Source organism: Chiloscyllium plagiosum, unplaced genomic scaffold (assembly GCF_037043375.1).
Source record: "Chiloscyllium plagiosum isolate Xiang-an unplaced genomic scaffold, Cpla_swu_hap1 HiC_scaffold_27, whole genome shotgun sequence".
Classification (NCBI taxonomy): domain Eukaryota; kingdom Metazoa; phylum Chordata; class Chondrichthyes; order Orectolobiformes; family Hemiscylliidae; genus Chiloscyllium; species Chiloscyllium plagiosum.
In genome coordinates this window covers 54865228-54879871 of record NW_028270165.1, presented here as the reverse complement: position 1 = coordinate 54879871, position 14644 = coordinate 54865228, and the positions used below count along the sequence as shown (strand labels likewise).

At 45.4% G+C, this 14644-nt stretch overlaps 1 non-coding gene across 1 annotated transcript; it reads left to right on the top strand.

Moving 5' to 3' along the window:
• The first annotated feature begins 5119 nt into the window (after positions 1 to 5119).
• On the top strand, positions 5120 to 5191 carry trnae-cuc (transfer RNA glutamic acid (anticodon CUC)). Its single transcript has one exon. It is a non-coding gene; the product is annotated as a tRNA-Glu (tRNA).
• The last annotated feature ends 9453 nt before the right edge of the window (positions 5192 to 14644 follow it).

The window sequence follows — 14644 nt, the reverse complement described above, 5'->3', positions numbered from 1 at the left end:
CCAACTCCTATACGCAGTGGGGGGAACAATAAATGCAATGGTGCTAAATGCCTTCTTAACCACCCTGTCCACCAATGATGCAACTTTCAAAGAACTATGTATCCGAATGCCCCTCCACCTCAATGTTTCTCTGTTTCACAACATGATCCAGGGCCCTACCATTAACTGTACAAGTCCTGCCCTTCCTTGTTTTAAGAAAATGCAAGCCGTCACTTTTATTCATACCTCTCAGCTAACCGACGAAGGAGCAGCGTTCCGAAAGCAAGTGCTTCCAAATAAACTTGTTGGATTATAACCTGGTGTTGTGTGAATTTTAACTTTGTACACCCCAGTCCAATACCAGCTACTCCACATTGTTTCTAGTGAATACAGCCCACATCGCCCAGTGCTGCCAGTAAACTTTAAAATGCTGATGTAACAACACATTACCTGCAGTCCTGAAAAGTTTACAATTTCTAACAATACTAGCTCCTCATTCACTGCTCCATCTGATACACGACATTGGAAACTTCGTGCAGAAGGCTGAAAGAAATGAGCAGCTTTAAAACAAAAACCTCTTGGAGCTCAAAGCTTTTAATGAGAGCTTGAGCCCGGCGATAAGTTCAGGTAAGCTTTATTGTGACAACTTTGTTACAGCTTCAGATTCCCCCCAGTAAAAAGGCATAGAAAACGTAGCTGCTTTTTAAACAACTCTGGGTCAAAGCGCGCAAACACCATCCCACCTCACTTTCCTTACTATTGGTAACCACCAAGTTGTCCCTTTGTAATTGGATCCTTGGTACAACCTTAATCCAGAGGAAGTGTTGCCTCAGTCAGCAATTTCAACCCAGACCCTGTCTCCATGTAAGATTCTCCCAGCCCATCTGCTGGGGGAGGGTGGTTGGAGAGTTGGGGCAGTAGAGAGTCAACAAGACTGCTGTGGGTTTGGAGTCACCTGTTGGTGAGACCAGGTAAAGGATACAGCGAGGGTGGAACAAGCAGATATCCACAGAGCTGCTTTTGAGGCGATGAGCCAAGAGTTTGGAAATGAGACTAGAACAGTGAGGGGCTTTAAATCGTGATCGAAATGAAGCAGGCACCTGAGGATTAATGTGTTTTATTTCCCAATGCAAGATACTGCTTCACAAAGTTGGGACAATGGAAGAAGCAGTGATGGTGATTATATTTGGCTGTTCACCTTGTGAATGTTCCCATTGCTGCGCATGTCCGTATACCGTCAGAACTCTGCAGCATGGGGGCGCAATGGATGACGCATCTGACTCCACCTACCTGTTTGAAATGCAGCTCACAGCTTCTTCACACACCCCAATTAATCTTTCTCATTGTCCTGAAGCCGGCATACGGTTTGAATTCCTGATCTGCAGGAACGAGACTCTTTTCACTGTCTCGCGTCAGTAAATGTCCCTGAGAACATCAGAGTCACGTCACAGCGCTGTCAGAGGAGGGGAAGCTGAAATAGGCTGACAAGCCCAATACTCACCTTTCCTGTTGGAAACATTCCATGAGAAATATTAGGCCTCTAGTTGTGGCCGAACATTTACGTTGCTGCCTTCGACACCCTGTGGGGTTCCCCCGCCCAGGGTGGTAACCTGCTGACTATGCTTTCTTCGCTGGCGATTTTAAATGACTTCCTGTTGGTTGCATTATCGCTCAAACTTCACAAAACCCGTCTCAATAAAGTCCCGTTTTCTCACGTCTGGGAATTGATTGCCATGCAGGAAACTCGTGTTCTGAACAAAAACCATAGCACACTCAAAACGTCAGCTCTGTTTACCTTTCCACAGATGCTGCTCGACCCGTTGGCTTTCTGCAGTATTCGCTGTGTTTGTTCTGCACAAATGCTGCTTTCCATTAAAAAAATTCAATCCCTGTCCTCTGGTAACTGACCCTAGTCAGTGGCAATAGGTTCTTCTGATCATTAACCTGCCCATTCCCACCACTTCTTCTACCAGCATTGCCAACAGCCCCTGGACATCTCCAGTTAACCTTCTTTGCTCCAAAGAGAACATTCCCAAAATGGAAATACCTCATGGCTGGACAATCGGGAAGAGATTTTGGCAAAATATTGTCAGTTAGCAGGTGGAAAAATGTTCATGAAGTAAAACAGAAATCCCAGTCTCCAGCTTTGTGAATCTTTAGAAACTCTTTGGGAAATGGAATTAGAGGAGAATGAAGGAATGAACTGTCCGACTGAGCAGAGACAGTCCAGACACCGTCCCCTTGTTTAAGAGGCCGGGAGATTGACGCTATTATTCTCGGGACATGAACTGAACTGAGACATTGATAAAATTCTCGTTCCTGCACATCAGGAATTCAAACGCCTTCCGGCTCCGGGTCACTGTGAAAAGTCGGGAACAGGCAAGACACGGAAAGGCTCAAAGGACGATGGCCCCCGTGTAGGAGGGCGAGTTCCTAGTTATATTGGAGAGGACAATGTTCATGCTGGGCACGACAGACAGAATTATGCATTGACGAACAGCCTCCTCTAACAGACTGCGCAAGCTGTGCGTTTGCGTATCTCTATATCGCAATTGGTCAGCCCGTTCGGCTGTTAACCGGAAGGTTGGTGGTTCGAAACCACCCAGGGTTGGAGTGTTTGTTGCTCTCGCTCCTACCGCTTTCTTGGCTGCGAAGGTGTCAGTTTTTAATGGTGTCAGGAAAATGTTTCCCAAACGGAAATCTTCTCCACGGAGGAAGCACAAAGGGGTTTCTGAATTGATTGAATTTCTAACGTAAAGGACTACGAATGCTGAGAATCCGAGACAGAAAGAGAAACGGCTGGAGAAACTCAGCAGGTTTGGCTGTTCCTGGATGAGGAAAAAGGAGTTCTGAAAAGTTGTCTCTGATTCTCTTTCTACAGATGCTGCCTGACCTGCTGAGTTGCTCCTGCAATTCCTGGTTTTGTTTCTAACTGAACGTCCGTTTCATCTTTCGGGATGAAACACCCAGACTCGCCATTTGCAGATATTTAACCCTTTCGAAACCTGTGAAGTGATTGGATTCAAACAAGCTCTGCAATGATTCACTCTTTCTCAGCTCCACAGGCAGAGAGACCTGGGAAATGAAGCTGTCAGTGTGGTTCTGTATTGATGGGCCGAGTGGTTAGTGCGATGGACATGAAATCCATTGTTGTTTCCCCACGCAGGTGTGAACCCTGCCGACTGCAGTTGAGAACTGTCGTCAAAAAGAAAGGGAGATTGCTCCACGGCTTTTTTAAAGATGCAAATCAGTGGAGGGGTTGAAATATTTCAATCACGTTGAGACTGGTCGGGAATCTGCAACCCACTGCCTGTCAGGGTGGAACAAGCAGATACCCACAGAGCTGCTTTTGAGGATATGAGCCAAGAGTTTGGAAATGAGACTAGAACAGTGAGGGGCGTGAAGTCGTGATCGAAATGAAGCAGGTACCGAAGGACAAAGGTGTTTTATTTCCCAATGAAAGATATTGCTACACAAAGTTGGGACTATGGAAGGGAAGGAGTGACGGTGATTATCTTGTCTGTTCACATTGTGAAGGTTCCCATTGCTGCGCATGTCCGTGTGAACGTCAGAACTCTGCATCATGGCGACATCAGTTACGCACAGTGTCAGGGGCGCAATGGATGACGCATCTGACTCCACCTACCTGTTTGAAATGCAGCTCACAGCTTCTTCACACACCCCAATTAATCTTTCTCATTGTCCTGAAGCCGGCATACGGTTTGAATTCCCGATCTGCGGGAATGGGAATCTTTTCACTATCTCGCCTCAGTCAATGTCCCTGAGAACATAGGAGACAAGTCACAGCGCTGTCAGAGGAGGGTAGGCTGAAAGAGCCCCACACGCTGCTCACGGGCACATTTCACTTTCCCCAACTCACCGCCCCAACCACTGCGGCTCCTGGGAATGGAAAGGGAACAAACACCAAAACCCAGTCTCAGTTTTGTAAATCTTCAGGAAATAAGAAAGCTGTTCATCCCTTTGGATCTTCCATCCTGGCCTGACAGCGTTGATTTTAAATGGCTGTCCAGCCAGTGCCGATTCGTTTTGGCTGAAAAAAATATTCCTTATCTCATCCCAGCATTTCTTGCCACAGAGAACTGTGCGGCAGAGTTCATGTATATATTTCCTTGTATGGCATTTTGTAAATAACATTTGTTTGCGGGTTGTTTGTATCAGGTATTTCAGGTTCATTAGCCGCTGTTGAAGTGTGTTGGTAGGTTTGTGGGCTACCATGGTGCTGAGAGGATTGAGTTGTCTGGACATCATTTCACAGATGTCTTTAATGGAAAATAATGTGGCTAGGGTTTCTGCACACGTTGCGTCTGCTTGTGTCAATTTGTTGATGTGAAATCGGCACACTGGGTTTATTGGTTCGGCAAAAGTGAGGACTGCAGATGCTGGAAACCAGAGTTTAGATCAGAGTGGTGCTGGAAAAGCACAGCAGGTCAGACAGCTTCCGAGGAGCAGGAAAATCGCCGTTTCGGGCAAAAGCCCTTCATCAGGAATAGAGGCAGGACGCCTCCAGGGTGGAGAGATAAATTGGTGTTGGGGGGGGGGGGAGCTGAGCAGAAGGTAGCAAAGAGTACGATAGGTGAATGGGGGTGGGGATGGAGGTGGCAGGTCAGAGAGGAGGGTGGAGCGGACAGGTGGTCAGGGAGATTGGCAGGTAGGACAGGTCAGCTGTAAGGTTGGAACTGAGGTAAGGTGGGGGGAGGGGAAATGAGGAAACTGGTGAAGTCCACATTGATGTCTTGGGGGTTGAATGTATCCGAAGCGGAAGATGCGGCGTTCTTCCTCCATGCATCGGATGGGGAGGGAGCGGCGATGGAGAAGGCCCAGGACCTGCATGTCCTCGGCAGAGTGGTGAGGGGGGGGCGGGGGGGTGTTGAAATGTTGGGCTACAGGGCGATTGGGTTGATTGGTGCGGTTGTCCTGGAGATGTTCCCTCAGCGCTGTGACTTTACTCTGCGAGGAGTCTCCAGTCTCCCCAATGTAGAGGAGACCGCACCGGAAGCAATGGATACAAGTAATGATATTGGTGGATGCACAGGTGAAAGCCTTCGATATACCGCGGCTCGGGTTCGATTTTCGGGCAGGTAAGTCATTTCCAGCAGATGTGGCACCATGCATTGTCATCTCCCTGGTGGTCTAGTGGTTAGGATTCGGCGCTCTCACCGCCGCGGCCCGGGTTCGATTCCCGGTCAGGGAAGCAATTTTCTGTGGGGTTTGTTGGCTACCCGTACTTCTTAAATGCGCTGTACAGTTATCGATTGGTCTTCGATGTTCCTGGGTGCTCCAGTGTGTCGTGTCTCGTTGAAATAGTGTCCTGATTCAGATTTGTTTGTATGTGTAGGGATCATTGCTTCTGTAGCTAAGTTCTTGGTTCGCGTGCGTTGTTTTCCTGTAGAAGCTGTTTTGAATTTACCATTGACTGTTCGCTTCACTGTGACATCGAGAAATGGCACTTTGTTGTTGTTCTCCTCTTTTGTGAATTTTATGCCCGTAAGGATATTGTTGATGGTGTTGTAGGTTTCCTCTAATTTGTTTCATTTTTTGATGACAAAACTGTCATCACTGTAGCGGACCCAAACTTTGGGTTGGATCGTTGGAAGGGCTGTTTGTTCGAGTCTCTGCATTATTGCTTCTGCTAGGAATCCTGACACTGGTGGTTTCATGGGTGTTCCGTTGATTTGTTTGTAGGGCTTGTTACTGAATATGAAGTGGGAGGTAAGGCACAGTTCCACGAGCTGGATAGTGCTATCTTTGCTGATGAAGTTGGTGCTGTGTTTGTGACTTTGGTTCTTCGAGTAGTGTCTTCAGTTTTCTTTGGCCACGTTGATGTTAATGGATGTGAACAGGGCTGTTATGCCAAAGCACAACATTATTCCATCATCTTCGATCTTGGTGTCTTTGGTGTTCAGGAATTCTTGGATGGAGTAACTGGAGTGACGTGAATCTTCGACTTGGTGTTTTAGTCTTCAGTGGAGGCCTTTGACTAGTCTGTATATTGGTGTTCCAAGTAGTGAGACTGTGGCCTGAGGGGGGCTCCTGGTTTGAAGAGGAGGAGAACAACAACAAAGTGCCATTCTTAGATGTCACAGTAGAGCGAACAGTCAATGGGGAACTTCAAACTAGCGTCGACAGAAAAACAACACACAAAAACCAAGTGCTTAACCACTGAAGCAATCATCCCAACACCCACAAACGAAGCTGCATCAGGACATTATATCAACGAGCCACTACACACTGCAGCACAGAGAAACTACGAAGAGCACAAGAGAAATACGTATATAGTGTATTTAAGGAGAACGGGTACCCAATAAACCCAGTCCGCTGATTTCTCATTGATGCTTCCAAGCTGACTCTCAAAAATTCGGTTTGTCCCTCCATTCTTTCCTGTTTGTTTTTTGTGGGTTTCGAAAGCTTTCCCAATCCTCTGACTGAGTATTGGAGTTTGGAAGTTATGTTGTGGCTGTACAGGACGTTGGTTAGACCACTTTTGGAATATTGTGTGCAATTCTGGTCTCCCTCCCATCAGAAGGATATTGTGAAATTTGAAAGGGTTCTGAAGCACCAATGGTTCCGCAGAGGGGAAGAGGCCCTTCTGCTGCCCTGAGTGCGGGAAGGCCTTCAGTGATTCCTCTGCCCTGCTGACGTCCCAGTTGGTCCACACCAGGGAAGGCCGTTCTCCGGCCCCAAGTGCGAGATGGCCTTCAGCAGTTCTTCCCACCTGCTGAGACACCAGTGGGTCCACACCGAGGAGAGGCCATTCTTCTGCCCAGATGTCACAGTGCAGGAAGGGCTTTGCTCTTTCCTCCAACCTGCTGGCCCATTGGTGGGTCCACATTGGGGAGAGGTCGTTCAGTTGCCCTAAGTGCTGGAAGGCCTTCAGCAATTCCTCAGCCCTGCTGAGGCACCAGTCCGTCCACACCGTGGAGAGGCCCTTCAGCTGGCACGACTGTGGGAAGAGGTTCATGTTTTCCTGCAACTTGCGGAAGCACCAGCGGGAGCACCAGCGCTCCCAGCAATCAGATCCCACCGGTGACGCTGCCTTCGGTCACACCCCAGGACTGAACCTCTGCCAGTTCTGACAGTGGGTGCAGTGGGAGAGTAGGTGGGCTGTTTTTGTTTTCTGCTGGACTGCAAGTGCCTCCCCTACACCCCACAGCCACAACCCCATGGTGCCTCATGGTTAGCACTGCTGCCTCATGGCACCGGAACCCAGGATCAATTCCACCCTAGGGGGTCTTTGTGCAACATACGGAGGGTAGAAAAATGGATCTGAGTAGGTTACTCTTCGGAAGATCAGTGCAGATGTGTTGGGCTGAAGGACCTGGTTCCACATTGTAGGAGTTCTACGATACAATGAGCTTTGCTTTCAATGGACACTGCTGCTCATTGAGCCCGGGACTGCACATTGCCAATGAAATGTTCCAGAGAAACCTAAGACCGCAAGACCATCGGAGCAGAAGTTAGTCCATTCGGCCCGTCAAGTCTTCTCTGCCATTCTTTAGTGACAAAAGTAGTGCAGATGAGATTAGCTACAGTGTGGAAACAGGCAATTTGTCCCAACAAGTCCACACCGACCCTCCGAAGACTAACCCATCCAGACCCGTTTCGCTTTGACTAATCTACCTAACTCTATGGGCAATTAAGCATTGCCAATCCACATGACCTGCACATCTTTGGTTTATGGAAGAAAACAGGATCATCCAGAGAAAACCCACGCAGACACTGGGAGAAAGTGCAAACTCCTCACAGACAGCCATCCAAGGCTGGAATCAAACCTGGGTCCCCAGCACTGTGAGGCTGCAGTGGTAACACTGAGCCACTACATGTTGCAACCCGTAGCAGGCAAGCAGGAGGTTGGGAGAATACAGCAAGCCAGGCAGCACCAGGATGTGGAGTAGTCAGCGTTTTGGGTATTAACCCTTCTTCAGGACTGAAACGCAAACTTCTCTATGAGAAACGATTTACGGGAATATTGCTGAGGGTTGGAGAGTTTGAGCTACAGGGAGAGGCTGAATAGGATGGGGCTGTTTTCACTGGAGCATCGGAGGCAGAGGAGTGACCCAATAGAAGTTACAAAATTATGAGGGATATTGACAGGGTAATAGACAAGGTCTTTTCCCTGGGATGGGGGAGTCCAGAACTAGAGGGCATATGTTTAGAGTAAGAGGCGAAATATATTAAAGGGACAACGTCTTCATGCAGAGGGTGGTATATATATGAAATAAGCTGCCAGTGTATATGGGTCAGGTGCTGTCAAATGAGACTCGATTAATTTAGGATATCAGCTCAACATGGACAAGTTGGACAGAAGGGCCTGTTTCCATGCTGTTTGTGTCTCTGACTACTGGTCCTGAAGTAAGTTTAAAAGAGAGTCCAGGTAAATTTGAATAGTTCAATCTTGTTGAGCTCACCTCCTGAAAAGTTTCAAATGAATCCCTCTGAGAGATACTGTTTAAACATGCTGAGTTGCACAAAGTATCCCATCAAGTTCAAAACAAACCCAGAGTTGAAGAAGTCAGAGGTCGGAACACCAAGGGGACCAAAACTGATCACAATATTCCAGGTGCAGCCTCATCAACGTCCTGTATAACTACAACATAACTTGCCAACATCTATACTCAATTCCCTAATTGATGAAGGCCAGTATGCTGAAACCTTTCTTCACTGCCTTGTGTATCGATGTTATCAGAGATATAGGACCTACTTTAAACTGATCCACAATCCAGCTTCTGGGAGCACAGAAGCAGAGTAGTACTGCGTGAGTGTGCTGGGCAGATGAACCAGAGATCGATGGGTCAAAACCATGTGACGCTATTGCTCAATGTCTCCGTAAGCTGCTTTCATTTACAAAGGTGGTCGGTTCTGTATCTTGCCTTTGCATCTGCTTCCCAAAGCTTCTTCAGTGGAGGAGTGGCAGCTGGAGCCCAGGAGTTCAACGACCCCCCGGAGCTGAAGGAAGGTCCAAGCTCCAAGAAGCCGGCGGTAAGGCTGGAGGCTGGGTTTGATCAAGGATTGTATTTTTAACTCATTTAAATGGTATCTACTGTATGGGGTTATGGTTTACATTAAAACCAGAGGATCATATCAGAGTGTTTATATTTAGCAGTGCTAGTTGGTAGAATACACTCTCTGGAGGAGCACCTTCTATGATGCTGCATTTCTTGCCTTAATGCACTTCTCCCATTTCTTATCTCCCATCTTGATTTTATATTTTTTGGTAAAATTTAATTTCATATTAATCAGACGTGGTATTCACTGTGTGCTATTAATTTGTTTCTTCGAATATTGTAAGTCAAAATTAATGCTGTAATTTCATTTCTCATGTCAGAGGTTGACATTGAATGTGCAGATGTGAATACCAGTAAGTTGTGAAAATACATCAAGAACTTGTGGATTTTAACAAAAAGAGAAGTTCACTGATATTCATGGCATTGTCTCATTTGGGAGTGATGATTCAAATCTGACCAACAAACCGTTTCATGCAGTCACCCAATTTAATTAAAATATTCTTTAATTTAATTAAAGAAAATAACTCTGGCAGGCTAAGATTTATGCAATCTATTTATAAAATTATTTATAAAAACATTGGGGAAACTGGACGCCAACTAGTGGAACGTTTCAGGGAACAACTCTGGGACAATAAAACCAAACGACCGACGGCCCTGTGTCTGAACAGTTTAACTCCCCCTCCCATTCCACCAAGGACATGCATGCCCTGGATCTCTTACACTGCCAAGCTCTTGCAACCCGACGCTTGTAGGAAAAACACCTCATCATCTGCCTTGGGACCCTCCAACCACATGGGATCAATATCGATTTCATCAATTTCCTAATTCCCTCTCCCCCACCTTGTCCCAGATCCAACCTTCCAATTCGACACCAACCTCTTGACCTGTCATACCTGTCCACCTTGCTTCTCACCTATTTGCTCCACCCTCATCTCTGACCTATCACCATCAATCCCTACCTCTATCTATCTATTGCACTCCCAGCTGCCTTCCCTCCAGCCCCACTTCCTTCCCAGTTATCTCTCAGCCCCCTTGGTCCACCCTTTATTCCCGATGAAGAGCTTATGCTCTAAACCAAGACTGTGAGTAAGCAACATCCTCAACAAATAGGAAATAGCTCCCAAGTCAGATTTCATTCCCTCTTCTGTTTCCCCATTCTTTCAGAAATAAGAAATGTCTTTTTCACCATTACTTCAGCCAGCTTTAAAGAATCATTTCAACCTGTTTTTCTAACAATTGTGGAGGTGACCAAAAGCAAATATTTCACTCCTCCTCAATGTCCCATTTCTCCTCGTATGAGCCATTTTGTCATGTTGTCTCTGTTACAAGCAGCCGAGTGCACTTGGTTTCTGAATTGAAATTTGGCCGTTGAAGTGAACAGGATTAATATTTATCGATGGCTAGCTGTGTTTGCACTAATTGTAATTATCCACCAATATGATGTCTTTTGTTCCACCAAAACTGGAAACAATGATCTGTGTTTATATTAGGATGTAGAAAGTCATCCCAGCGATCTTCACGTTATTATAGTTTACTGAGGCCATAACAGCGTTCTGTGGCAGTTTGATGTGACTAAAACTTGGATGGAAAGAATGTAGATTGATGAGAAGTCGAAATGGCAGAGTCTTTGGCCACAATCGATCTGTCTGGCTTGACTATATGAGTGGCGGCTCTTCAAGAGCAACTTCCACTCCATCACTTCAACCAGCAAGAGGAGATAAGTGTGAACACAACATTCCAACTGTGACATATACGCATTACTTCGATGTTATTGATCAAAATCCTGGAACTCGCTCCTGAACCTTTATTATAGACCACATCATATTTGTGAAGCAATTTAAGAGGCAGCTCACCACCACTTTTTCAAGGACAGTTTGGAAAGATTTGCTGGCAGAGCCAATGATATTCGCACGATATCGAGGACAGTCTAATCGTATGGATAGATGATTGGCTAACCAATGATGCAGTAGGGATAAGGGGCATGTTCAGGATCGCAACTTGTAACGAGCAATGTGCCACAGGGATCAGGGCTGCGGCCAAAATTATTTACAATATGGATATGAATTACTTGGAAACATGAAGTGAATGTACTATTGCCAAGACTGCAGTAGAGACACTTGATTGGAATGCAGGTGGTGAGGATGACATGGAGAGGGATATCGACAGGTTAACCAAATGAGCAAACCCTTGGCAGATGGAATAGAATGTGGGAAAATGAGGTTGTGCACTTTGCCAGCAGGAAATGTGCTGAATGTTAAATGGAGAAAGTTGCTGAATAGGAGGATTTGGAAGCATCTATGAACTCTTCATCTAAGTTCAGTGAGTAATAGGAACGGCAAAAGGGAGATTGGCATTTAAATAGAGTATAAAAGTGGGGAGGTTATAGCGAACCTCCGCCTGGAGGTTTTTATTGAAAGTGCAGTGAAGATTCAACCAGCTGACAGTGGATCTGAATCACATGGAGATCAGACCAGTTTCGGACAGCAGGAAACCAGATAAGTTTTTAAAACAAACCACAACGATTTCATCGTTAGACTCTTAATTCCAGATTTATATTGAATTCAGATTCCACCATCTGCCGTGGTAGGTTTTGAACCTAAATCCCCAGAACATTAACTGGCTGAATAGTCTGGTGACAATAAAGTCGGCCATCGCCTCCCCTGGACACATTGGCATATTGTGTTTAGAGGTAACAAAGGAGCGAGAGGTTGCAGCAGCTGCTACGTTGTTGATATTACACAAGGGAACATCAGCACTCTCATTAATGGCACAAACTGAAGTCAGTGTCCTGTATCAGAGGTAAGGGCTCGGGAATCATAAAAAATAGGAACAGGAATACGCCATTCAGCCCCTTGAGCCTGCTCCTCCATTCAGTAGGATCGTGGCTGATCTGACATTCCCCACATCCACTTCCCTGCCCTTTTCCTGTAACTGTTCATCCCCCGACTGTTCACGAATCTATCGATCCTAGTTTAAATGTGACAAGAAGGATGTCAACAGAGTTACTGGGGTTGGAGGGGGTGTCAGGTCGAACTTGCGGATTAAAACAATGGCTTCACCCTTCATAATATTTAACTAAGGGAATGTTTATGGTTATAAACTGGGCAGGCATTCAGATGAAATTATTGGTAAATTATAAATGACAGAGGAGTCGGGAGAGAAGTGGTGTTCAGGCACAGTTGGATATCATCAGTATAGATGCCAACACCAGCAGCTACGGTTAAATAAATAAGAACGGAAGACGCTAAAAGCAGACCCTCCCAGAGCATACAGCGATATTGGAGAGGGTCAGTACTGTCATTAACTCTGATCGAGGCTGTCCGCAGGTCGACGAGGCAATGTTCATCCCTATCACCGTTACAAAGGATGTCAAATATGACATTGATAATCACTGTTTCAGGGGTACAAACCAGACTCTAGGGCTTTAAACACAGAATTCTGGAAAAGCTGGGAATGGCTTATTCAACAATGTTACATCCAAACCAACACTTCCATTGGTGCGATAATAATAGAAGTGTTTTGGTTTTTATTTAGATGATTCTCAGCAACACTGAGTGAGAAGCAACAAAATTAACACAAGAAATACTGCAATTCCTACAATATGCCTGCTCCCAATAGGAGGCCACCTGGTGTTCACTTAACTGTCTACAAGACGCAATATTGGAAAGGAATGACCCAGTTCATAGCGATAAGAAGGGAGACACAGACTGCTTGATACAAACATACAATGGGCGGGAGTAGGCCACTCGGCCCTTCGAGCCTGCTGCAACATTCAATAAGATCATGGCTGATCTGAATTCAACCTCAACTCTACATTCCTACACATCCCCGACAATCTGTCATCCACTTGGTTATCAAGAACCTATCTACATCTGCCTGAAAGATTTTGAATTCACTGCCTTTTGAGGAAGACACACAACCATCAGAAAGAAAAAAAAATCATCCTCATTTTTGTCTTCTACTTTTAAAATATGACCCTCTACTTTCAGATATTAAGATAGGGATGCAAACTGCATTCAAATAACTTATGTGGTGCAGTGAACTATCTCAAAGTGCTTCACGTGAACATAATGAGAATTCCTTTAAAAATCACAAGAGTGGAGCACAGATTAGGACAGGTGACCAAAGACTTGGTCAAAGGGGCAGGTTTAGGGCAATCTTTTAAACAGGTTCAATTTCCCAAACATCAGAGGACAAAGACGTAAAGGGCAAACACAAAATAGCAAAGGATGGGAAACAACATTGTGAACATAATGTCACAGGATGAGTAATCCAGGGAACATGAGTTAAAATCCCACCACAGCAAGAGGTGAGATGTGAATAATTCAAATCATAAATGGGGAACACAAAATTAGTCTCAGTATGGTATCGATGGCACTGACGTCAATTGTCATAAAAACCCATGTTCACCAATGTCCTTTCAGGAGGGAAACTGCCATCCTTACCCGGTCTGGCTTACATGTGACTCCAGATCCACAGCAATGTGGTTGACTCTTAAATTGCCCTCTGAATTGGCATAAGCAAGACACCTTGCACTTAGGGATGGATAACAAACATCAACCTTGTGAAAGTGTCAGAACAGAAATTGCTGGAGAAACTCAGCCAGTCTGGCAACACTGGTGGATAGAGAGAGAGAAAGAAACAAAGTCAATATCCTGGCCTTCGTCCAGAACTGTTGTGAAGAAGGGTCACAGCACTTGAAATGCTAACTCTGCTTCTCTCTCCACTTTTGATTCCAGTCCTATTGAGTTTCTCCAGCAATTGGTGCATTTTTGTGTTTCAGATCTCCGGCATTGCAGTTCTTCATTACACTGACTTAGGGAAACTCAAATCCTATAAAATAATAAAGCAGAAGGGCTGGAATTACTCAGCAAGTCTGGCAGCAGCTATGGAGATAAAAATAGTTAGTTCTTCAGGTCATTGAATGAACTGACATCGGGGACAAACTTTTGGGGAAGCTGCAAGAGTAAAAGGCATTGGTGTAACTTCAACATCTGGGAGAACTCTCTCAGCCATGGAGGTCAGACTGACTGAGCATTCTGGTCCTGCTCATTACCTGTTAACTTCTCCATTTGTTGTTCTTGTTATATTTCTACATGGTTGACACATTCCTATGTTTTAAAATGATATTCGAAACTGACAGGAATTTTCCATGTAAGTAATCATACATTAGAGGGTTTGGAACGTGAATGTAACTTTTAAACAAAAAGTATTTATTCATGCATTGGGTGTGGGCATCGCTGGCAATGTTTGCATTTATACCATCCTTAACAACCCTGTGGTTGGTTGGAAAAGTGAATGAAGGTGTCTGAGATTGCCTTGATTAGCACAGCAATCTCAAAGATGGGTGTGCTCAGGTAGAAGTACTCTCCACTCCCACAGCCAAGTCTGCATTCACTTCAATTACAGATGCCATCTCACACTCCCAGGGCAAGGACAGCATGGGATTACAATCAGAATAAAGCTTCCTCTACTCTTAAATTGAAAGTGAAGCTACCTCAACACTGTCCCCAACAAACACTGCCAAGACAAAGACAGCATTGGGTTAGATGCAGAGTAAAACTCCCTCTACACTTCCCCATTCATTTAGTCCCAGGACAATGGCAGCAAAGGGTTAAATAAACAGTAGAGCTTCTTCCATT